The following is a 25,806-nucleotide window of genomic DNA, read 5'->3' on the forward strand; positions in this document are numbered from 1 at the left end:
TTCTTCATCTCTAAGGTGAGGAGAATAATACTGTTAGTTCTCTCTCACAGTTTTTTTTTCCCCTGAGGCTTGATAATAGAATGAAAAATTCAAAATTCAGAACAATAAGTATTTATTATCTATAAAGATATAAAAGGACACCTAGATGTCATAGAGGATAGAGTTTCTGGAGTCAGGAAAATCTGAGTTCAAATCCAACCCCAGACTCTTACTAATTGTGTGACCCTGGGCAAGTTAATTAACACAGTCTCAATTTTCTTATCTGTAAAATGAACTGAGGAAGGAAATGTTAACAACCCCCCAAAGTAGATCATAAAATGACTGAAGAACAACAAAAATATGAAGTATCTACTATGTGCCAGAACTTGAGTCATTAAATACTGCAGATCAAAGACAGAGAATAGTTCTTGACCTGAAAAAGTTCATATTCTATTGGAAGTGAGTTTGTGTATATAGGTGGGTGGAAGAGACACATAGCTTGTATAAAGATAAATAAAATAAATGTAAAATATGTAAATCTATTCAAAATAAATAGTCTTTCCACCTCCTTTTCTCTGCTTTGTAGATTCTCTAGGCTTAAATATTGTCTCCTACATGGAACCTCTCCTGATCACCAATTGATAGTGCTCTCATTCACTCCAAATTACATTGATTTACTTTGTATATATTTTGTACTTATCTAGGAATATGATGTTTTCTTCTAGTAGAATATAAATTTCTTGAAGGTAGGAGTTTTATTTTCAAATTTGTATCTTCATTATGTACAAGAATGTTCAGAAAACAGTAGTTGCTTAGTAAATGCTTGAATAGAAAGTTTATTGCAAAGCCAGGGAAGCCCTTTTACTTTTTTAAATCATATTTTCCCCCAATTATATGTCAAAACAATTTTAACATTCTCCCCTTTTCTGAAAAGGTGGCAATTTGATATAGGTTATACATGTAATATCATGTAAAGCATATTTTCATACCATAAGAGAAGAAACAGATCAAAAGGGAAAAAAAGCCATGAAAAAGAATAAAGTAAGTTTATAAAGTATGCTTGTTCTGCATTCAGAGTTCACCAATTCTTTATCTGGCTACAGATAGTATTTTCCTTCATGAGTCCTTGAGTTATTCAGAATTGGTTATCATACAATATTGTTGATATTTTTGTACAGTGCTTTCCTGGTTATGCTCATTTCACTTTGCATCAGTTCATACAAATCTTTCCAAGTTTTTCTGAAATCTACCTGCTCAACATTTCTATAGCAAAATAATATTCCATCACATTCATATAATGCAGCTTGTCCAATTATTCCCTAATTGATGGGATCCCCTAAATTTATAATATTTTGGTACCACAGAAAAGGCTGCTAAAATATCTTTGCACATGTATGTTGTTTTCAGGGAAGCCCTTTTAATTGGTTGATCAGAAAATACTTCTTATTCAATTGTCCTTGTAGAGACTAAAGGACTTTCACAAGAAAGAAGGAGGAAAACCTTCTACATAGGTATAGGAATACTACTTATTAAAGACATGAAGTGAATTCTGGTCAGATTGGGGGAAATATTGAGTGTCTTGAGGGTTTAATGCATTATAGTCTAGAAAGACAAATTGGAGTAAGTCTTTACCACTTTACTTTAGGCATAATTCTGTAGAATATAGGGAATTGCTGAAAATATTTGAGAAGATTAAGGCTCAATTAAATAAAGTTGGGGAGAGAAGAGGTGCTGCTGCTGAATATTCACAGATTGAGATGAATCTTGGGAATCTCAAGGACAGAATGTTTGAAATTTCCCAACCTACTACCTCAGTCAGAGGGAATTGGTGTCATAAAGGTTAGAATATTGGTCTGGAATCAGGAAAACCTAAATTCAAATGTGACCTCACTTATTAGTAGTGCCCACAAGAGGCACAACAGAGCTCAGTTGCAAGTCAATGTCTCTTACCAAGTGCTGTCAGCACAGAGTTGTTCTGAGACGTTTAAGGAAGAGGAAATGATGAACCACTTGGAGACTAAGCATTATTATGGAGCTTTTTAGAAGGTCTGGTTGTAATTGGAAGGGAATCTCAGGGTATTTGGGAAGGGTGTGGCTAAACACATTTCCATGTGAAAGAATTCCTGATTTCACTTGGGTATTTCAGTACATATTTCTTTTAGGTTAACAGATCCTAGGAAGGTGGTCTAGGGAGCAATGTGTGTATCTTTGTTCCCCATTTTACTAGATATTGGATCTGAGGCTGGGTTAGTAGTGGAAAGGAATGTGAATGATGCTGCAGAGGTCCAAAGTGCATGGATTGTCAGCTGATTGGATATACAAGTGGAAGAAAGCATGAGGAATCAAGGGTAATCTAGGATCCCTATTGCATCTAAGCTTATAAGTAAACTCTTCCTTTGTGGCTTTTAAAGTCTTTCGTAGACAGATCCTGTCTTATCTTTCCAGTTTCATTATATATTTCCTCTTCTATTAATTTATGGTTCAGACAAACTGGCCTTTCCTCTTCCTTACACAACCTACACAAAAAAATTCTTATCTTCCATCTCCAGTCTTCATCCCTTTTTTTTTTCTTTTTTAGATTTTTCAAGGCAATGGGGTTAAGTGGCTTGTCCAAGGCCACAGGGCTAGGTAAGTATTAAGTGTCTGAGGTCTAATTTGAATTCAGGTACTCCTGACTCCAGGGCCAGTGCTCTATACACTGCGCCACCTGGCCACACTTCTTCATTCCTTTTTTACTAGCTATCCCCTATGCCTGGAATACTCCCTTCTTACTGGTCCTTCAAAAAAAACCCCAACAAAACTTTTATTTCCTTCAAGTTTCTGCTCAATATTACCTTCTACCTAATCTTTCCTGTAGGTAATGCCATTCTTTTCTTAACTGTATAGTATTTAGCTTTTTGTTGTTATTGTTCCTTGGTCATTTTCAGTTATGTCCCCTTCTTTGAGACCTGCTTTGGGGTTTCTTGACAAAGAAAGTGGAGTAGTTTGCCATTCCTTCTCCAGCTTATTTTATAGATAAGGAAACAGGTTTAAGTGACTTGCCCAGGATCACACAGCTAATAAGTGTCTGAAGTCAATTTTGAACTCCAGGTCCTGTACTCCATCCACTGTACCACCTATCTGCCTGAGTAGCTATCTTGTGTTTATTTTGTTTATCCCATTATACTTCTATACTTGTATATTATTTCACTTGATAGAATATAAGTTCCTCAAAGCAGTAATTATTTCATCTTTTGTCTTAATATCCCCATTATTTAGCACAGGACCTATTATGTAATGTATTGATATTCTTGCATTTTAGTACTATGCCTCCATATGATCTCTATATGACTGAGGTAGTAAGTTGGGAAAATTCAAACACTCTGTCCTTGAGATTCCCAAGATTCAACCCCATCTGTGATATTTATTGATTCCTTGACTGATTATAGTTATTTGGAGGTATATGAAATAAGACCTACCAGTGACATTCTAGGGCTTCTATATCTTTGTCCCATCAGCATAACAGATCATTCTATGGAGAGTAGAAGAGGAGGTGGGATTAGGGAGGTGGCAGAAAGCAGAATTGTGTAACTGAATATAGGGAGAAGAGTGATAGAAGATCAGAATTCATGTTAAAGACAAATCAGAATTATCCATCTGTTTAAGAATTCTCCATCCTGAAAATGTATTGAAATTCTTGAGTTTTAGTGCTATATCTCCAAAATTGAATTGGGAGGGATGAGAAAGGAATATTCATTGATTTTTCAGCATATTTCTATGTAGCCATATACACCTTTTATTTCTAAGAAGTCTCTATATTGACAAACATCATATATTAATATGCCAAATATGATCCTTTTTAGACAGAAGAGGCAAAGAAAGAGGAATTGGGGAAAAGAAGACATTAAAAATAGAAAGAATAAAGGAAAATGAAGAACTATGATCTAGTGAAGGCAAAAATATATCAACAGGACATTTTGAAAGGCATATCAGATAGTACCAGAAATAGAAACCTAGAAATGTCTTTCAGGATATCTAATTATGATGTAAACAATCTGTCTTCAGAATGTTGTATTATTATTATTGTTATAATAATATAAATATTACATAACATATAGGTAATATTATAGTATTGTTAGTCTTTTGATGATGAGCAATTTGGTGATATAGTGGAGAAAACCCTTACTTGGAGTCAGGAAGAACTTAATATAGCTCTGGTTTTGGGCAAGTCAGTTGATCTCTCTGTGCCTCAGTTCCTTATCTATAAGATTAACCCTTTGAGTTCTATATCTATGATATAATGAATGACTTTTTATAAGCACCCAGAGAGTAATTGGCTCAGTACAAGATTAATCAAAATAACATTATGAATTTATGTATTGCTCTTTACAAATTGTTTTCACACATATCAGCTCATTTAATCTTTACAGCAATCATTCAAACCAATCCATCAACAAGCATTCATTAATCATTTACTGTGCTAATTATTGGGGACAGAGTGGCAAAAATGAAACAGTCCCTGACCTCAAATAATTTACATTCTATTGGGGAAACAAGATTTACAGAAGAAATGCAAAATAAACTCATTTTGCCAATTTGAGGAGGGGAGTCTGTTGGACAAATGAAGAAAATTGTGGGCTGGGATAGAAAAGTGGCAGTGATGGAGATAGGCTGGGGGGATGGTGGAGGGATGATCTCATAAAGTGAACATGTTCCAGGATCATTAGCTACTTCACAGGACTGTTGTGAGGATCAAATGAAATGACATATGGGAATTTTGAGCAGCAGTTTGAATTCTTGTCTTCTGATGTCTGGTCCAATGCTGATAAAGACAGAGCCTGAGGTGGAAGACAGTCAGCAATTCCACCTTTAAGCACCCTTGGAAAAGATAGAGATAAGTCGCTCCTGGGAGTCCCAGCAAGCACTCACAAGAGATGGAATGTTCATCACTGATGATGTGCTGGGAACAAGCTGAGGCTATAAATGTGTGGGAGGAGAGGTTGTTATGGCTACTGTATTTTTTTTAACTGAACAATTTGTGATTATTTGGAGATTGAGAATGTTTGTTTTGTTTTGTTTTGTTTTAATTTGGAGAGGAGATAGTGATGGAGTTTGTTCACATGCCCAGGGAAGAGCTATGGCTTGGTAGGCATTGTAACATAATAGGAAAAGAAGTGGTCTTATAATGCTTATTTGTGGAAAAACCCTATCTTATCCTTTTCAGCTTCTGGAATAGTACAAGAGAAATTACAATATTTTACTTCCATACCTCAAGGGAATGTAAAGATCTAATGAAGCAAAGATATGCTAAATAAAATCATATTTAATCATGTATGTGCCATAAATGCAAAATATTGTTATGATTAGGTTAAGCAAAGCAGAGATGGGGCAGGACTGAAAAGTTATTGATGAATATAAGCCCAGCTTCTGGTCTAGAACAAGGTTGATAGAGAATAGGAAATAGTGGACACAATGGATAAAATACCATACCCAGAGTCAGGATGAGTCTGATCTCAGACACTAACCATAGAACCCTGGGCGAGTCTCTTCACCAACCCTGTATGCCTGAGTTTCCTCATTTATAAAATGACCTGGAAAATGACAAGGAAAAGACAAACCAGTATTTTTGCAAGGAAAACCCCCAAAGGGGTCATGAAGATTCAGGTGTGACTAAAAACCACTAAACAATAGAACATTCTCATAATGAGATGATCAGAATCACAAAAATGTATAAACTGATCATTTAAATTTAGTCTGCACTTTTAATATTTTCTCCATCATTTTCTTAAGTCTGGACAATCAAGAATTTGGCAAATAGAGTTCTAATTTGTAATGTTGCTGATTTTGGAGCTGTAAATGCTCTTGAAAGGGACTCTAGGATACCCCAGTATACATCCACCCTTCACCTGACAGATTTCTAAGACTTTGGGTCTCAATTATGTTGAGTGTGGCACCCCACTGATGACCTTTTTCCTTTGAATCACATCACTTAATAAAATATATAACATGAAAGATCTATTCTCCAACTATTTCTTTCCTTATCCCTCATTATTTTTACTTCTTCTGCCTCTCATCTTGCTTTCCCCCCCTCAAACATCTTACTAGCTACCTTCTCTTTTATTATTTTTCTCTTTAATCCACTAAATACAACAGTAAATGAAAGAAGAGCCACACACACACACACACACACACACACACACACACACACACACTCCTTCATGGATTTGGCTCCAGACTCCAGCATGGAGTTTTATGTTTTCAGACCTGCTGTGCTCTTCTACAGAAATTGTGTGAATGATATAGTGCCCAGGAGGGGAAAGGCAGCAGTGATCCTATGCCTTTAAGAGATCACTGAACAGCTGTCTTATGAACTATCAGTGGTCAGCTGGGAAACACTCAGTAACCGCTTACAGGTGGGGTGCTTGAGGCTAGCTTTTTATGAATGTTCTGTGACCATACAGACTCAGGGAAATACTGATAGCTCTTTGCTTAGGCTGGTGACTTAGCAATCATTCTAAGAGAAGCTAGGAACATATATATCTATATGGAATCAAATAGAACTAATTCAGACCTGTCCGGTTGAATACAGCATAATATTGAAAGGGAATGGTACTCACTAGCTATACAATGTCATTGGAAGGTCTATGCTTCATCCCATCTCCTATTTATACCTTTTGAAACTACATTCTGAGAGCTTTGTCAATCTTTGGATGCTCGTTTTAGGTAGCATCCCTTGAGATATCAGTCATTTCCACCTCAATGAGAAGGAAGGATCTAAGATCAAGTCTTGATTAGAAGGAGGGAAAGAGTAAAGAGTAAGGGTCTAAGATACATAGACATTGAAAGGAGAAAGTATGAAGACCGAGGTAGGAATCTGAAGAGAAAATTCTCCATCATCTGTATCTGCGTGTATCTGTGGAAATTCAAGTCTAAGAGTTCCCTCACAAAATCAGTTGAGCCAGATGGTAACTGTATGTGCTGATTTTTTCTGAGCTTGCTAGTAGAGTTCTACAAAACATGACCAGCAATTAAGTCGATGTGTTTGGCATAACATTGGATAGGCACTGGAACTGTGATTTTCATTGATGTTGGAAACTCTCAGACAAGGAAACTACCAATTTAACATCTTCTCTGTAACTAATATTTTTTACTGATTTACCCAGACTACTCAGAGGTAGAGTAACTTGTCCAGGATCACTCACCAATTATATATCAAAAGCAGATCTTGAACCTAGGTCTTCCCTTTTCTGAAGCTAGCTCTCTATTTATTATGCCAGCCTATTATTCTTAGAGTTTTCTACTGGTTATTTGTAATTCAGTGTGAAATGGAGGTTCTGAGTAGAGGTTTTCAGAGCTGGCAGAAATAAGATAGGAGGAGAGCAGGAGGAGCAGAGAGGGACCATTAGACAAAAGATAGAAACTGAGATATGGCCATTGATGCTTGGAGAAAAAGCTGGAGAAGAAGCTTTGAAGTCTAACCTTTCCTCCTTGGAGATTTTGCTGAGGTCCTGTTAGTTCTGACAGAGCCCTTTCTTCCTAAATCAATTTATGAATCTATTTGAAGAATCTGGGGACACATTGTCAGGCTTATCCTGGATGCAGTTAGAAATAGGGAGGGAACTGAGCCATAGGGGAGCCTAGAGGGATGATGAACTTGTGGGCATGAGCTCTGTTGAACAAGTGGCAAACCAAATGTTCTTTTTTTTCTTTTTAGAAAAAAAATCAGTGACCCTCCCTCTCATTCTATAAATCTTACTTCTGTCTTAAAGTGGAACACTGAGACTTGTTTGTTTGTTTGTTGCTTGTAAAGTGTTGGCATCAGACCCCTCTGGGAATAGCGAACTCCCGATTGCTCAGAGTGCACTGGCTTAGCAGTTGATTGTGTTTTGCAGAGCTCTATTTGCAAGCTTAGAAAATCACCACACACAGTTCACCATATGGCAAACCGATTTTGCTGAGGGGAATTGTGCTTAAATTTCCACAAGGAAAAAAAAACACTCGCAAAAAAATCTCCCCCCAAATCTCAATGTTTTTCCCCCACTGCCCTGGTTGCCATGACCACCAGTCTGAAATGCTTCACAGCACGGGTACCACTTATGGATATGGAAAAGAACTTTATTTAACATGCAACAAGGCTGAACTTTTGATAAAACAGGGGGGAAAACCTATTACAGATTAATTTGCTTTTGCAGACAAATTACATGAATATGTAAAATTTAATCAGGCAATATGTACACAAATATGCCAGTTAGGAGGATATTTTAAAAATGGCATTTCTCAGCCTAGGTGAAAAATTGCTCTGAACAGTCAAGTCATTTTGGTGTGGTGACAGTGAATTATATTCTCTACGGCTGGATGCAATGAACTCCTGTCCTTTCCCTCCCCTCTCTGGCTCCTAAACTCGCTAATATTTTTCACCTCAGAGCCTTCAAACTCTTCTGTCATGCTCATAGGAAACTTTGGCATTAGGGCTCCATTGTCAGCAGAATTAAGAAGATAAACTATGAACAGTTTTATTTATAAAGGGAGATTGTGGGAGGACATGATGACCAAAGTCCTCTTTGAGGTTCATAAGGGAAGCTGGGAATCTCCATTTTTGAATTGTTAAGGCAATGCTAAATATAATTCTCTAACAATTTCATTTATATACCTTTTTTCAATTCTAAAACACTGTTCCCATAACACTTTTCTCATAACATCCTGGTGAGGCAGATTGTCATGAGTTTTAGTATGCCCATTTTACAAAGGAGCAAACTGAGACTCAGTTTCCTCAGGTCCCCTGAGGTCACACAGCTAGTAAAATTATTAGGATCAGGATGTGAATCCAGTTCTAACTGCTAATCTAACAATATTTCTGCCATTCTGAATTATACATATTGCTTTGAACTTCCTCTTTATTGTCAGTCTTTCCCAGTATATCTTTCATTTTAATTTGGGGCCATATGTTGTTTTCAGACATCAACACTGTCAGGCCCACAAAATTGTTATTGTTTTTAAAATGAATATTGTTGAGCTTCTGGGAGTCTGGGTCTAGAACCAGAGAGTTGTTACTGGAGATTTGGTCCAAAGACCCTCTAGAGTTATTAGTAGAAATGTAAACCCTCAATGTGACAGAACTCACAAAGGCAAAATCCATCACCCTGTGTAATAGCTTTCTGTTCCTGCCCACACATTGTTCATTTTTTGAGCAATTGAGGAATTTGCTATAAGAACTCACACCTTGAAGGTAGATTTGTTACATCTAGTTGTTCCTTTTGTCACTTGCATTTTTCATAATTTAACACTTTTGTAATGCCTGCAATTAACACACCTAAAATTGAATCATCTCTGATATCTTCTCACTACAGGTAAGGTTTGTCTGGGCTGTTAGTGCAGCGTGTTTTAAGATAAGGAATCTGGTTTGAGAAGATCTGTTGGAGTAGAAAGAAGAACAATGGACATCATGAGAGCGAGCAGATAGGAGTTCTAACCCCAGGATGGACAATGATTTTTTCAATGACCTTCGATGATCAAATGAACTTCAATCCCTTCTCATCATTGAAGTTCTGTTTTTTTATTCATAGAATAAAGGAGTTGGAATAGGTGATGTCTAGGGTCTCTTCCAGTTCTAATGCTCTGGGATTCCTTTTAGACTGAAAGGATGTATAGTTCAGTTATTGCATCCTTTTTTTGACCCAATTTTAGGGTTTTCCTGATAGAGAGATATATATGAGTGGTTTGCCATTTCCTTTTCCAGCTCATTTACAGGAATTGAGGCAAACAAGATTAAATGACTTCCTCAGGTCAGTAAGTGTCAATGTCAGTTTTGAACTCATGAAGTGGGGTCTTCCTGATCCCAAGTCCAGTGCTCCATCCACTGAGTCACCCAGCTGTCCCTAAAGGACATATAGGATATAGCAAAGCCAGTGTCGTCCATTCCCTGTGGTGCCCCAGGATCCTATCTTGTCATAGCTATTGCTTAAACCTTAAATTCATACTGTGTTGCCGCCTTCTTAGCATTTAAGGGACTAATGTTCCTTCTTTTGACCAAAATAGGAAACAGAATCACCCTATTGCTCTGATGCTTCTTCCTCCTCTGTGACTCTAACATCTTTCTCTGTCATGGTAGACTAGTAATAGAAATATCAAGAGCAAGTGGTCAGTGGGATCTTCTGACTGAAACACAAATTAATGTGAAATTAAGGTCTCCTGGGAGGTAAGGAGACAGATAGCAAAAAACCATGAGCTGTACTAGGGAATATGTTTAATGGAGGGAAGGAGGTACAGAGGATTGAATGCTAGACTCAGTCAGAAAGAACTGAATTCAAATGTAGCTTCAAACACTTATTGACCATGAGATGCCAGGCAAAGCACTTATCTCAGTTTTCTAAGTATATACAGCATATACAGTGAAATCATCTTCTCCCCAAGGTTGTTTCAAGGATCAAATGAGAAAGTATTTGTAAACATTTAGCACAGAGGGTGAATTATGCCTGTCAGAGGAGTGTGTTTTGCAGTATAAACACAAGTATGCATCTTTTACATATGTGGAAAATGAGAGACTCAAAGAGGAAATCCAGATTCTCAAAGATCATCAGACTTTGCATTTAGAGTTGGAAGAAAACTTAGAAATAAAATAATTCAGTATTAGAAAAGAAATCATGGACTGAACTAAGTCTGAAGAACTGAATGACCCTGATCCACTAGGTTTCTGCTCTTATCACCTGAGTGATGTATATCACAAGCCATCCATATTTGCTATCCTGCAGGACTTTTGTTTTTAATCATCTTTAAACATTTTATAGAGCTTCCTCTTTCATTCTGGACATCAGATACCATTGGCGAATGATATTTTTACTACTAATCTGCTTTTTTTTTTTAACATTTTGCTTATCTATAATGTGTTGTAACTATAACTACTCTTATTGAACCATATGCCTGAAAGGCAAGGCCATGGGTTCCAGAATGTCTATTTAAAGAGTACTCAGGAGACTTCTGACTAAGATAGTGGAGAGAAGACAGGCACAGTTCTAAAATCTCCTGATCTTTCTCCATCTATCATATGAAATAAACCTCTTAACAGAAATCTGACCCACAAAACCGAGAAAGAAAAGGCAGGAGAAAGAACATCTATGTCAGGATTTGTCTCCAGCAGCAGCATTGGATGAATTCAGGCAGGTGATTCTGGGCTCAGAGGGAGGATCAGCCCTGGATCAGCCAGATTAGCAGCTGAATTGGAGTCTGGAGTCTGAGGGCCGGAGAACCAGACCTGCTGGATCAGCAGTGGGGCTATATGGCAGGGGCTTGAGTCAACAAGGGAACAGAGGCACTGGTGTTGGTGCTGTCACTCTAGAGCTTGCCGACAGGGCTGGGGTTAGAGTTCCGGTACAGGAGAGCTGCGGACATCATCTCTGGGCTCCTTTGGTCTGAGGAAATTAGAGTCCATGCCTCTATTACAGCTGAGGCCTCTTCCCAGAACAAACATTTGCAGACTACTTCTGCCTCAGGCCCAGGTGTGTGAGCAGAAGAACCAACCCAGCTGACAATGGAGAGAGAAATGATGTCAAGCCAGGGTAAAGAGCACCATTGATTGAAGGCAAAACAATTCAATAACTCCAACTCCTCCCTTCAAGCAAAGGGAGAAGGCCTCAATCAAGGTCACAGACACTCCAGAGAAAGCAACCAGCACCTCCTACTGGCCAGACAGAGAAATTCATTCAGTGAGTAAAGCCTTTAGTGATCACAAGCACCTGTGAACCAGCCCCTCTCCAACTCAAGGTCTTAGCAAAATGAAGAAGAGTCAGCAGAAAGGTGGATCCATAGAAAAATTCTTGGAAGAGAAAGACCCTAACTCAGAAAGACCTAGAACCTCTGAGGAGAATACGATCTGGTCTTCAACACAGAAAGTCTTCCTTGAAGAAATAAGGAAGGAGCTTAAAAATCAACTGGAAAATTTAGGAGAGACAATTAATACCTTGCAACAAGAAAACAGATCCTTAGAAAATACAATTGGAAAAATACAAAATGAGAATAAATCTCTCAGATCCTCAATTGGACAAATACAAAATGAGAATAAATCTCTCAGATCCTCAACTGGACAAATACAAAATGAGAATAATTCTCTCAAAACCTCAATTTGGGGCAGCTAGGTGGCGCATTGAATAGAGCACTGGCCCTGGAGTCAGGAGTACCTCAGTTCACATCCAGCCTCAGACACTTAATAATTACCTAGCTGTGTGGCCTTGGGCAAGCCACTTAACCCCATTGCCTGGCAAAAAGGCTAAAAAAACCCCACCTCAATTGGTCAAATGGAAAGCTCTTTCAAAAGTAGAATTGACCAATTGGAAAAGGAATTGCAAAAGGTTAATGAAGAAAACTCCTCCCCCCAAAAAAGAAAGGAGTCTGCAGAAACTAATGACTCCATGAGACAGCAAGAGTCAGTTAAACAAAATTGAGAAATAGAAAAAATAGAAGAAAATGTAAAATACCTCATCAACAAAACCACTGACCTTGAGAATAGATTGAGGAGGGGCAACCTGAGAATTATAGGACTTCCTGAAAACATTGAAGAGAAAAAAAAGCCTGGACTTAATATTACAGGATCTAGTGATGGAAAATTGCCTTGATATCATGGAATCGGAGGAGAAAGTAATTATTGAAAGAATACATCGATCCCCTCCAGAAAAAGATCCTAAAATGAAAACACCAAGGAATGTTGTGGCCAAATTCCAGAAGTATCAGATAAAAGAGAAAATCTTGCAGGCAGCCAGAAAGAGACAATTTAAATATCAAGGAGACACAGTAAGGATGACGCAGGACCTGGCTGCATCAACATTAAGGGACTGAAGGGCCTGGAACAAGATATTTTGAAGAGCAAGGGAGCTTGGAATGCAGCCAAGAATCTACTTTCCCGCAAAGCTGAGCCTTTTCTTCCAGGGAAAAAGATGGACATTTAACGAAATGGAAGAATTCCAAAAATTCCTGATGAAAAGATCAGAGCTAAATAGAAAATTTGGACATCAAACAGGAGGTTCAAGAGACACATGAGGGATGGCTAGGTGGCGCAGTGGATAAAGCACCGGCCCTGGAGTCAGGAGTACCTGGGTTCAAATCTGGTCTCAGACACTTAATAATTACCTAGCCATGTGGCCTTGGGCAAGCCACTTAACCCTATTGCCTTGCAAAAACCTAAAAAAAAAAAGAGACACATGAAAAGGTTAAAAAAAAAGTCAGTAAAAGGAAAAAAAATGCTATCCAGTAAGTTGAAACTGGCTATATCCCAGCATGGGGAAAAAGATTCTTATAAATCTTGAGAACTGTAACTCTAACAGAGAGAATATACCTAGCCAGAAATGATAGACATTCATGATCTATCCATGAGACTGCTATCTAATGGGATGTAACTGGCTTTAATCCCACTTGGGAGAAAGAATCTAATAACTCTCAAGAATTTTAACTCTATTAGAAAGAATATACTGAACTAGAAGTGACAGACACCCAGAATTTTCTATGACTCAGATAGAATGATCTAAAAAACACAACCTCCTTAAAAAGGGGGACAAGAAAGAGACAGGAGGAGGGAGGGGACTGAATGGGGTAAATCTCATGACAATAAGAGCTACAAAATATCTATGGTAATAGAGGGGAAGAAGGAAGCAGATGAGAAACCCCTGAATCTTCTTCTCATCAGACTTGGCTTAAAGTCAACCTACACATACTCAGTGAACTTATAAAACATCTAACCTTTCAAGTATTAAAAGAGGAAAAGGGGAGGGGGGGATGGAGAAAGGGAAGGGGAGTGGGGGAAAAAAGGGGAACTAACAAAAGGAAGGGAAGGGAAAAGGGAAAAAAGGAAAGGGGAAAGAAAGGGGAGGGGTGATATAGGAGGGCAAACACACTGAAGGGAGTGGTATTCAGAAACAAAATACTGGGGAATATGGATAAAAGGGGAAAGGGGGAAAATACAAACAAAGGGAAGAGAGCATGGAGTGCAATAAAGAATTAGTAATCAGGGCGCCTAGGTGGCACAGTGGATAGAGCACTGACCTTGGAGTCAGGAGTACCTGAGTTCAAATGTGGCTTCAGACACTTAATAATTACCTAGCCATAACCCCATTGCCTTGCAAAAAAAACCTTAAAAAAAGAATTAGTAATCATAACTTTGAATGTGAATGAGATGAACTCTCCCTTAAAACGTAAGCAAATAGCAGAGTGGATTAAAAATCAGAATCCTACAATATGCTGCTTACAAGAAATTCATTTGAAGCAGAGAGATACATAAAGAGTAAGGTAAAAGGTTGGAGCAAAATATATTTTGCTTCAGCTGAAGTGAGGAAAAGCAGGGGTAGCAATCTTTAATCAGACAAAGCAGTAGCAAAAATAGATAGCATTAAAAGAGATAAGAAAGGAAACTTTATCCTCCTAAAATGTACCATAGACAATAGTTATTTCAATACTGAATATATATGCACCCAGTGGGACAGCATCCAAATCCTTAGAGGAGAAGCTGAAAGAACTACAGGAAGACATAGACCCCATAAGTCTACTAGTGGGAGACCTCAACCTCCCACTCTTAGATCTAGATAAATTGAATCATAAAATAAACAAGAAAGAATTTAAGGAGGTAAATAGATTATTAGAAAAATTAGATATGGTAGACTTATGGAAGAAACTGAATGGGCATAGAAAGGAATATTCCTTTTTCTCTGCAGTACCTGGAACTTATACAAAAGTTGACCATGTACTAGGACATAAAAACCTAATGATCAACTGAAGAAAGGCAGAAATAGTGAACACATCTTTCTTTTTTTTAGGGTTTTTTTTGGAAGGCAAATGTGGTTAAGTGGCTTGCCCAAGGCCACACAGCTAGGTAATTATTAAGTGTCTGAGACCAGATTTGAACCCAGGTACTCCTGACTCCAAGGCTGGTGCTTTATCCACTACACCACCTAGCCACCCAAGAACACATCTTTCTCAGATCACAATGCAATAAAAGTCATATGCAATATTGGGCCAAGGAGATATAGACCCAGAACAAATTGGAAACTGAATAACCTCAATTTAAAAAATGATTGGACCAAAAAACAAATTATAGAAAGAATCATTTTATCCTAGATAATGATAATAATGAAACAGCATACCAAAACCTATGGGATTCATTCAAAGCGACTCTCAGGGGATATATTATAGCTTTAAATGCTTACATGAGTAAATTGGAGAAAGAGGAAATCAATGAACTAAACATGCAACTAAAAAAAATAGAGAAAGAACAAATCAAAAATCCCCAATTAAATAACAAATTAGAAATTCTAAATATTAAAGGAGAAATTAAGAAAATGGAAAGCAAAAATATTGAATTGAGATGATTGAATTGGGATGATTATAGTAATCTACTGTTTGATAAACCCAAAGAGTCCATCCATTGGGATAAAAACTCCCTCTTTGATAAAAACTGCTGGGATAATTGGAAGTTAGTATGGAAGAAACTTAGATTAAACCAACACCTAAAACCCTTTACCAAGATAAGATCCAAGTGGTTACAGGACTTAGACATAAAAAACAATAGTATAAGCAAATTAGAAGATCAAGGACTAGTTTACCTGTCAGATCTATGGAAAGGGGAGCAGTTTATGACTGAGGAAAAGTTGGAGACCATCACCAAAAACCAATTAGATGATTTCAATTACATTAAATTAAAAAGCTTTTGTACATATAAAACCACTGTAACCAAGATCAAAAGAAATTTAGTAAATTGGGAATCTTTACAATGAATGATTCTGATAAAGGACTCATTTCTAAAATATATAGAGAACTGAGTCATATTTTCAAAACATAAAGCCATTCCACAATTGAGAAATGGTCAAAGGATATGCAAAGGCAATTTACAGATGAGGAGATCAAAGCAATCCATAGCTATATGAAAAAATGCCCTAAATCATTAATTATTAGAGAAATGTAAGTTAAAGCTTCTCTGAAGTACCACCTCACACCTCTAAGATAGGCCAATATGACCAGAAGGTATAATGATCATTGTTGGAAAGGTTGTGGGAAATCTGGGACACTATTACACTGTTGGTGGAGCTGTGAACTCATCCAATCCTTCTGGAGAGCTATTTGGAACTATGGCCAAAGGGCAACAAAAATGTGCATACTCTTTGACCCAGCAATATCACTACTGGGTATATATCCTGAAGAGATGATGAAAAAGGGTAAAAACACTTGTACAAAAATATTTATAGCAGCCCTGTTTGTGGTGGCAAAGAATTGGAAATCAGGTAAATGTCCTTCAATTGGGAAAATGGCTTAGGAAACTGTGGTATATGTATGTCATGGAACACTATTGTTCTATTAGAAACCAGGAGGGATGGGATTTTAGGGAAGCCTGGAGTGGATTTGCATGAACTGATGCTGAGTGAAATGAGCAGAACCAGAAAAACACTGTGCACCCTAACAGCAACATGGGAGTGATGTTCAACCTTGAAGGACTTGCTCATTCCATCAGTGCAACAATTGGGAACAATTTTGGGCTGTCTGCAAAGGAGAGTGCCATCTGTATCCAGATAAGGAGCTGTGGAGTTTGAACAAAGTTCAAGGACTATTCCTTTTAATTTAGAAAAACACAGATCTCTTATTGTCTGATCTTGTTACCTCTCAGAGTTTTTTCTCTTCTTTAAGGATATGATTTCTCTCTCATCACAGGATTAAGGTACAGCATGGAAACAAAGTAAAGACTGACAGATTGCTTTCTGTGGGGTGGTGGGGGGAGGGAAGTAAGATGGGGGAAAATTGTAAAACTCAAATAATATCTTTAATAAGAATAAATTTTAAAAAAATAAAAAATAAAATAAATTGTAGACAAAAAAAAATAGAGTACTCAGAACAATTTTTATCTCTATTTTCCACCAGCTATACTAGTTTTGTTCCTTTCTGGCACTTTCAGTCATAGTGGCTACCTTCTATAACCTTCCCCCTGCCCCAACATTTTTATGAATTGACTTCTTCCAATAAGCTCCTTAAGGGCAAAAGTTTTCTTAGTTTTTATTTATATTTGAATCCTTAACACTTTGCATAGTGTATATCTGGTAGATGCTTAGTATATGTTATCCCCACTATGCATGCTTCCATTATCCGTTAGATAATTCTCAATTTTAGGTTTTCAGATGCAGGTTGTTCCAGCATTATGAACAATGAATTTGGGTTTAAAAACGCAGATCAGACACTTACTAGATGAATGAACTTGGAAAATGTAATTTAATTTCTCTGTGCCTCTGTTTATTCCTCACTTCATAATCTAAATCTTATTATTCTATGATTCACAGACATAATATTGTTGGAAGAATTTCTGGTGATATAATGGACCTTTGTAACATTGAGAAGCTTTTGGTTATTAAAAGAACTCAATTCCCTGTCTATTTGATATCTCTGTCCAAGATACATTTTTTGAGAATATCTAGTCTGAATGTTTAGGTATTACCTAGGTTAGAACCTGAGTAGTTTTCTTTTATGTATTTATAATGACCTTACCCTTAGTCTATAAAAATAATTAATTAACATTAAGAGTTTGGAAATTTTCTAGGGGAATTTTATATATTTAATAAACAGATTTTAAAAAAAGTGTCATAATTCAATAAGAATAGCCCATAATCAGTTGAAATTTATTTCTACATAGTTTTGTGTGGCATATTGTTTGAGTCATGACAGTTATTGACACCTATAAACTGAACTTAGAGGCAGACCATTGAGTTGTCTTATAATAATGTCTTAAACCAAGAGTGTCAAAAATAATGAATCATGTGAAAGTATTTTTCCTAATAAAATTTAAAATTTAGATAGTTAGTAGTAGCAGTGAAGGAGTAAAAGAGATGATAACTGGTCCTGTAGTCAGAAAGACTTGAGTCTCAGGTCTCAGTCTCAGATACTTACTAACTGTGTGACTCAGGGCAAATCACTTAACCACTGTCTGCCTCAGTTTCTTCATGTATAAAATGAGAATTATATGGGTGACTAACTATAAAAGTTGTTGTGAAAATAAAATGAGAAAATATTTGTATAGCACTTTTCAAGTTTTTAAATGCTAAATAAATGATAGCACAGCTATTTTTTGGAGCTGACTGAGTGCTGAGTTCATACCCTTCCACATCTTGGACAAGTCACTTAATCTTTTTCAGTCTTAGTTTACTAATCTTTAGAATGGGGATAACCTACCTCAGACTATTGTTACAAGTTCAAGTCAGTTAATATGAGTAAATTTCATTGTAAAACTTAAAGAGTTATATAAATACTATCATTGTTAGTTTTAATAAAAAGAATTTATTTTATTACCATGTCACCTTTTCAAATTAATTTTTGATTATATTTTAAAATGTAGTATAGACATATAATTCATAAACATATATGTATATATATACACATACATGCAGTTCTATATATGTATATATAGAACTTAATGCCTGCCTCAGTTTCTTCATCTATAAAATGAGAAGTGGGCTTCTTGGATTTAACTACATGTATATGAAAAAATAAAGGTAACTTAGTTGCCTAAAGACTCAGTATGAGTTACAATGGGCTGCAATTCCAGTATCCCTCTTCCTTTTTATAGGTCTTGTATCCAACATGATAGTTCTATTCTACCCTGGACTAATCAAAATAATGGGCTCAGCTTTATACATTGCACTTTTAGGAGTATCATTGTCAATTTGAATATATCCAAAGAAGATTGCTCAAGAATTTATTCAGAAACTATATTATATAAAGAATTATAGAAGGAGAGGGTGTTTAGTCTGAAGATTTAGTAGATATTAGATTTGTTTTCAAACAATTGAAGAACTGTCATGTGCAGAAGGATTAGATTTGTTTTGAATAGCTCCATAAATTAGAGCTGGAACCAATGAATCAATGTTCCTATGAAGTAGATTTTGGTCTAATGCAAGGAAAAACTTTCTAATAATTAGAGCTACTTGAAAACAGAATGAGTTAGCTTGTGATTTAGTGCATTGTAGGATAAGTTAATGCAAAAATGGGTGATCTGCTGTGCTCAAAGAATTTGTCACACCTGCAAATCTTTTGAGAGGTTGTACTCCCAGCATTTTCCAAAGGTTTGGTCAGGAGAAAATTTGGTGGAGAATATTTCAGAATATTTCACTAATTTTGGTGTGAGAAAAAAGTGTTAATTGGGGATTATAAAACGCTTGAACTGCTAGAGGAAATTATTGATTGAGTACCAACACACAAGTACATAAAATCAACTCTTATATAACTAATATCGAGATCAGATATTAGGCATACAAAAATCCCCAAAAGGAGAATCAAATGATTTCTGAATAGTAATACATATGCAAGCTGCAGATGTGTGGCCACGAGAGAGGATTCAAAGCCTTCAAGTTTTCTACTGTGTCTTCTATACATAAAGGAGAGAAGTGGAATGCTCTAGGTTCAATAGTAGGAGAGAGAGAGGGAGGGAAAGATATTAGCTTCCTATTTCCATTGTCTACCAGGAAAAAAAGAGAGAAAAGTCCCATAGAGTCCATGGAAGAATTGTGTTCACTTTGTCTTTTCAGCAAAATGAAAGAATTCTAAATGAGAGAGTAGAACCACCAGCTTCTGCTCTTCTCCATAACTGCAAATAAATACATCAGGATTGAGAAAATCTGCATTTTAAATATTCTCTCTCCATCTATTCCTCCTATTCCCATGAGGTTACCTAAGAGTTCCTATTGTACTGTACAAGATGAATCACAGTGAAAGCATTTGTCAAGAATGTTTCTATTCATCAAGAATGAAAGTCAGAGGTTCAAAGCCAAGCAGATAGCATGTTAGTTTTGACCATAAATGATGCCCATTAGCAATGGCGGTGTTAATTCCCATGATCAGACAGCTTCCCCAAAACCAGTCTTTGGGTTCTGGGAGGAAATATGGTTACAGGTTTGAGAGGAAAAGGCCATTGATGTAGACCATTGAGAGTCAGGTTTGGATGTACTGTCTTGTTACTAGAATACCGTGGAGTCTTGCTGATATAGGAGGGAAACCAGAAGTCTTGTTTCCTATCAAATCAGGTCATGGGCTAAAACAGTGTTGGAAAAGGCAGTGAGAAGTATATCTTTGCACAACATTCCCCTCCCTATAATAAACAAAATGTGCAAATCATGCCATCATAATAGCAAGACATGGTTCTCTTTGATAACAAAGAACAACTAATACTACTCAATTCCCATTAAGTGACTAGAAGGTAATCACTTCTACTTTCTAAGTTTTGCAAGATCTGAAAGTCAGTCTTCCCTCCATTGTTGTTTTTTTTCCCCAGGGAACATATGAGTTTTGAAACAAGAGGATCTTGCCCTATTTGTAGAAAGTGATATCCATCTAGTCTACATGATTAACTGGGAATTTTAATTGAAATTCCAAGTTAGACAGGGCAGGAACTAAACAGCACCACTCCTAAAATTAGATGTCTCAAGTATAAGTAAATAAAACTAATAAAACTTAACTAGAAATTCTTCCATGGTTAAGATGACCTGAATTTTTGAGGTCTCTGCTAAATTTTGCAAGTTCCAGTCTTCTAAGTCAAGACCTGTTGCTCAGGCAAAGTGGCAGCCATACTAAAATTTTCTTAGGAGTTTGAAAGAGAGATTAGGACAGAAAGATTAAAGATTATCTAATCCAATCTTCTCATTTTGCAGGTGAAGAAAATGACGGGCAGGATGATGATGTAACTTTTGAGGACCACAAAGCAATGACACAGGAGCCTGCACTTGAATCCAGATTTCTTGATTGTGAACACAATAGCTTTCCTTCCTCTCTAATTTGATAACTAGAAATTTAAATGTCAATGTCTGAACCCAGATAAAGTAGCATACTGTTCTTGCTTATTGATGCCCTTTCCCTTTCTACATTTCCATCTTTAAATATTGCAGAATCACAAAATTGAAATAGGGACCTCAAAGTGTCTAGTCAAATCCATTCCTGAATAAGAAGAATCCCTTTTTGTTGTGTTCAGTTGTTTTTCAGTCATGTCTGATTCTTGGTGACTCCATTTGGGGTTTTCTTGATGAAGATTTTGCAATGGTTTGCCATTTTCTTCTCCAACTCATTTTATAGTTGAAGAAACTGAGACAAACAAGGTTAAATGATTTTCCCAGGGTCACACAGCTAGTGTCTTAGATTTAAATTTCCTAAATTTAAACCCAGGGCTTTCTCCAAGTCATTGCTCCTCTTGGCTATCTAACCTTTGCACCTTGAAGAATTTCCATGTGGTTTTGTTATCTGAAAACAAGTGGGAGAGGATTCTGGGAAAATAGCAGAATAAATCAGAAAACTTTCTGCTCTTCAAATTTCCTCCACAAAAAAAGACAGAGAGGGGTGGCTAGTGGCACAGTAGATAGAGCACCAGCCCTGGAGTCAGGAGTACCTGAGTTCAAATTTGACCTCAGACACTTAATAATTACCAAGCTGTGTGGCCTTGGGCAAGGCACTTAATCCATTTGCCTTATAAAAACCTAAAAAAAAAAGACAGAGGGTATGTAGAGCAGCCGAAATAAACAAAAGTTAGGGTTGTTCTCTAAAACAGTTGTTCTCCTAAAACAACTTGAAAAGACTCCCAAAAAAGACCCATCTCCAGGGGCTGAGATTCTGTCTAACTGCAAATACCTCTAGGCTGATTTTGCAGGATTAGCAAACAAGCCTGGAGGACAGCTGGGTTAGGAATCAACATTAGCCTTATCTTAAAGATAGTGAGTGGGGGTCTGTTGGCTGAGTTGGAGAAAACTGAAGGACCTTCCACTATTGAAGGAATAACAAGTCCTGTTTTGCTCACCAGATGTTTCTTGGGCTGAGGTTTCAGAGCTAGTACATACCTGGTGGTGCAGCAGCAGTAGCTGCTGGCTGTGGGCACTTGTAGGATACCCAAGTACCTGTTTCATTTCTGGGGCAAAGAAGATAGTTATAGTTTGCAGTCACCAAAGTGATCACAAGGAGCAAGAGCATCTGAAGGACAGTGTGACTAGGGACCCTAGCCATGAATGTCTTAGGAGTGAAGAAAAGAGCCCAAGATTGAGTCCTTAGAGAGATCTCAGAAAATAAGAGTAAGAATGACCTGAGATGGGGTAATATTCCACATTCCTCAGAACTATAACTTGATTATACCAATAGTTGCCATAAACAAAATTAAAATTAAAATTAAAATGAGTAAGCAAAGTAGAAAAACCTAACTATAGATAAGTATTACTGGGATAGAGAAGAGCTGAGTTCATATTCAGAGGAAGAAAGCACAGTAAAAAAAAAAAAAGTCACTCAGAGTTCTTGGAAAAACTTAAAAAGGAATTTTAAAAATCAAATAAGAGAGGTTGAGGGAAAATTAGGGGAATAAGAGCAATTCAAGAAATTCAAGACAATTTTGAAAAGAAAGTCAAGTAACTTGAAATAATAAAAAACTTAAGGAAGGAAAGAACTCCCTGAAAACTAGAATTGGACAAGGGGAAGTGAATGACCAAGAAATTATAAAAAAAAAAAATCACAAGAATAAAATGTGAAACATCTCATCAGAAAAACAACTGATCTGGAGAACAGATCAAGGAGAAATAATTTAAGAATAGTCAGACTACTTGAAAATTATGACAAAACAACAGAATTGATGCAATCTTACAGGAAATTATCAAGGGAAATTGTCCTGAAATAGGAAAAAAAATAGATCAATCACTGAAACAGGGCAGAGAAAAATGACTACTTTACACTTGAAGTTCATACCTTTTGGGACAGGGAAGACTGGGCCATAGAACACCACCCATGTGCAATGAGTAGTATCTTAGCCACTCCTTGGTAGGGCCACCCTATTCAACCCACTATGAATATATATTTAAGTAAGATCTTTCAGAGTGGCGCTCTCTCACTCTCTTCTCTCTCTCTCTCTCTCTCTCTCTCTCTCTCTCTCTCTCTCTCTCTCTTCTCTTATTCTTTATAGTTATAGCCACTTTCTCTCTCTAAGCTAGAACCATGTGATCTTGGCCTATGTTGATGGAGAACTATGGCCTCAGCTCCCTGTGGCTGCAGTTACTAGAGATGCTATAAGAAAACTTACAGGAATTTGATAGTCAAATTTCAAAATTCCCAGGTGAAGGAGAAAATACTGAAAGTAAGAAGAAAAAAATTTAAATATCAGGGGTTACAGTAAGGATTATACAACATCTAGCAGCTACTATGTTGAAGGACTGTAGTCTTGGAATACAATTGTTTTTTTGTAGAACAAAAGAACTGGGTTTACAATCAAGGGTAATTTACCCTGAATAATTAAGTATAATTCCAAATGAAAAGAAAATGGATATTTAATGCATTGAAAGATTTTCATATAAAATCTAAATAATTGATGTAATATTTATTGTTCATGGTAGGCAAAGCCAATATAATAAAAATAACAGTTTTACCTAAATAATCTATTTATTCAGTGTCACCCTAATTAAAAGAGCAGAACTTTTTAGGAAAATTCAGTATATAACATCCAGGAAAAATATAAGGCAAACACAAAAGACCAATAAAAAGGGACTCAATGATATCAAATTGTTTATTTCTTATATGTGAAAATATTGTCAGTATTCTTTATGACTGTCAGTATGGAAAAAAGCTGTGGGTTGAGATGAGTATGATGGTGTCATTCTAAAAAAAAACTATGCAGAGAGAGATAAAAAGGAGCAATTACCTCCTAGAAATGAGGCATAATAGGAAAAATTGATATAGTAAAAGCTAAAAGAGGGAAGGTAGATAGAACTGGAAATTTATTCTCTTTGGGAATAACAAATAAAAGTCTTCTAAATACAAAAAGAAAAATGAAGGCAAGAGGCTAGGGTTTGGGGAGAGGTTAAGGGATGGATTCTTGGAAGGGTAGATAGGTTAAGGAATATGAGGGCAAGGTAGTGAGTCGTGAGAAGTAAAGAAGAATAAATTGGGATAGGCACAGGTTGAGAAGGATAGTGAGGGGAAAATAGGAAGTAGAAAAATATACAAGTAATTCTAGCATAGAACTGAATGGGATGAATTTACCCATAAAATGGAAACTGGTAGGAGATTAAAAATTTGAATCCAGCACCAAGTTGTTTTCAGGAAATGCTACAAAAGTGAGAGATATACACAAAGACAAAATAAAGGGCAGAAGTAGAATTGATTATGTAAAAAAGCAGGTATGGTAATCATGTTCTTAGACAGATAAAGCTAAAATAGATTTAATCAAAAGAAAAATAGGGAAACTATACTATGTGTCAGTAATATTAGTTAATATTGTTTTAGACTATTAAAAGAACTAGACAGGAAAAATATTTGAGAATATACTTGCCAAAAAAGACAGGAATTATATGAACATAAACCTGAAATACTTTTTATATAAATAGAGTAAAATCTAAATAGGTGATATAATATTTATTGTTCATGGTAGGCAAAGCCAATATAATAAAAATAATTTTATCTAAATAATCTATTTATTTGTCACCCTAATTAAATTACTAAAAAATTACCTTATTGAGTTAGAAAAAATAGTAACAAAATTCATTTAGAAGAAAAAAGATCAGGGACTTCAGAGAAAAAAAGATGTAATGGAAGCAGATTCAGTAGTTACAGACTTTAAACTATGTTATAAAGTGAGCGCATTGCTGAAGTATAAAATGATTTTAAATGGAAGTTTTTCATATAAATAAAACCCATGTAGTCTGTGTGTGTGTGTGTGTGTGTGTGTGTGTGTGTGTATTTTTATTTCTATCTATGCTTAATTGTAGCCTTCTTTGGGGAAGGAGGGGTTGGGGAAAAAGTAAAATAAAGAAATGCACAGCAGAGAACAAAAGAAAGCCTACAGGGAAGCAAAGAAAATCTAGGCAATGTTTTATTTATATAGGCTTTCTTGAAATGGAAATTTATTGTCAGATATAGATATATAGATATAGATATAGATATAGATATAGATATAGATATAGATATAGATATAGATATAGATAGATATAGATATATAATCCTCTCGTACATATTCTGGTGTATACATGGTATCTCTTTTTTTTTCTCATTTGTATTTAAGTTTAAAATAAATTTAAAAATTTACTAAAAACATGAAGAATTTAAACTTACAAGGTCAATATTCTAAGAGAAATTTAGAAAAATATGGATGGTATTGCCCGACATCAAGCTTAATGCTATCATCTCTTCCCTTGCCTCTTCCATCTCTGGCATTGGTCAGAAACCACAACATGCTTCTTCCAGTGACTGAGATTTAAAAAGATACAATCAGAACAGGTCTTAGTTTCTTTCCCTGCTAAGCCCTTTTCCCTAAAGTGGACCTAAGTGGGTAGTGACTTCATCCCTTGGAGCACATCCTCCCTGGGGTAGCCATAATGCTGATTTCCCCCAATTCCTAGCAAAAAGTAAGCCTTTAGCAGCATGGAAATTTGGTCCCAACTCCATGGTCAGTTCCTTACCCATTTTACTTGATCTATGCACAACAAATACTACTAGTTGGTTGTCATTATTGGATTATGAGATTTTCTGTAAGAGATGGTCACAAATAAAACAACATTTTTATTTCATACAAAATGGATCGGTTGATAATTAAATCTTGGTGGGACATTCTAAAATATAATCTGCTTCACACTTAATTGTCCCACAGTCTCAGCTTTTCATGTGTGCATGCTTTATTCTAATAAAATAGAAATGGATTTTCTCTTTCTTGTGTGTCCCCCACTCAAGTAGGAAAAATTTTGGTTGCTTCTTAAACATTTGTTTACTATATTTAATGCTTTCTGGAATGCTACCTTATATATCTGAATAGAAAATGAACAAAAAAATCTTCTGTAAAGGAAGGCAGAAATTATCTTTCAACTTCTCTCTAGGTCCAGAACATTAGAAATC

General features: G+C 36.3%; 2 long non-coding RNA genes across 2 annotated transcripts in view; one reads left to right on the forward strand and one right to left on the reverse strand.

Annotated features, from left to right (window-relative positions):
- LOC141503004 (uncharacterized) overlaps nt 1-25,806 on the reverse strand; it is a 71,847-nt gene that overhangs the window by 6,172 nt on the left and 39,869 nt on the right. The gene's annotated exons all lie outside the window — the stretch shown is intronic.
- LOC141497713 (uncharacterized) lies at nt 1,892-9,478 on the forward strand. The gene is made up of 3 exons (XR_012471415.1): nt 1,892-2,025; nt 2,207-2,327; nt 9,306-9,478. It is a non-coding gene; the product is annotated as an uncharacterized LOC141497713 (long non-coding RNA).

Source organism: Macrotis lagotis, chromosome X (genome assembly GCF_037893015.1).
Source record: "Macrotis lagotis isolate mMagLag1 chromosome X, bilby.v1.9.chrom.fasta, whole genome shotgun sequence".
NCBI classification, from domain to species: domain Eukaryota; kingdom Metazoa; phylum Chordata; class Mammalia; order Peramelemorphia; family Peramelidae; genus Macrotis; species Macrotis lagotis.